This window comes from Triticum dicoccoides, chromosome 2A (genome assembly GCF_002162155.2).
Source record: "Triticum dicoccoides isolate Atlit2015 ecotype Zavitan chromosome 2A, WEW_v2.0, whole genome shotgun sequence".
NCBI classification, from domain to species: domain Eukaryota; kingdom Viridiplantae; phylum Streptophyta; class Magnoliopsida; order Poales; family Poaceae; genus Triticum; species Triticum dicoccoides.
This window is the reverse complement of record NC_041382.1, coordinates 776,338,599-776,339,547: the sequence shown is the minus strand read 5'-3', so window position 1 is coordinate 776,339,547 and position 949 is coordinate 776,338,599.

Here is a 949-nt window from a genome sequence, read left to right as displayed (position 1 = left end):
GGCGGAGGAGAGCCGCCGGACGGCGGCGGCGGGGAAGACTCCTGGCGGCGAGGTCGCCTTTTCTTTCCTCCGGTGGAAGAAAGAAAAGCGAACAGGTCCCCTCTCGCAGCCTTGACCTACGTCTCTCCAATTGGGCGCTGTGTAGGATTCGTTGTCCGTGTAGGCCAGCGCCCTCCCCGTCATGTATAATACATATATACGCCCAACGAGAACCATATCCATGCAACAAACATATGTTAGGTTCCCATAATTTCTGTGTATAAATTCGGTCGATTGGGTTGCAGCTGCACTGACACAACGACCGATCGACAAACTAGGCAGAAAGAAGAGTATATACGTACGATCGACGATCATAGCTAGGAAGGAGAGGATCGATCCACCCATGGGATCCCGGTTCTCTTTGGTTGCCGCGAATACGTTGATTAAAGCATCTCTAGCAGACCCCTTATATCATGCTGAAGTGTAAGATAACCATCGGTTTATAGTTTTGCGTGAAAAAAATAGCCTGAACAGATACTGTATTGGACCGTGGCATTTAAAAAAATTTGTGGGGCGCGGTAAATTCTTTCCCTCAACCTTTAGAAATGCGGGGTGGGAGGCCGACCCGAGGGCGACTCCTATCGCTAGCGAGATATGGCGGGAGGGACATTTCCGCACGGCAGTTGCCGCTCTCCCTTCCGTCCGCCGCCATTGTTCTTCATCCACACCCTCCCGACCACCATCCCCGGCTCTGTAGCGCCGCCATGGAGGCCTCCTAGCCGTCGCATGTCGCCGTGGAAGTCATGGATGCGCCAACCCCTCAAGCAGAGCTCGTCGCCGGCCATGTCGCGCCCGTTGTCGTTCAACTTCCACCGCGCATCCCTGCAAGTGCCATGGCAACATCGTAGTCCAGAGCGGCGCTCCCGCAGCCGCCGCCAGGAAGGCACGTACGCCTGCCGCCGCCGCCGGT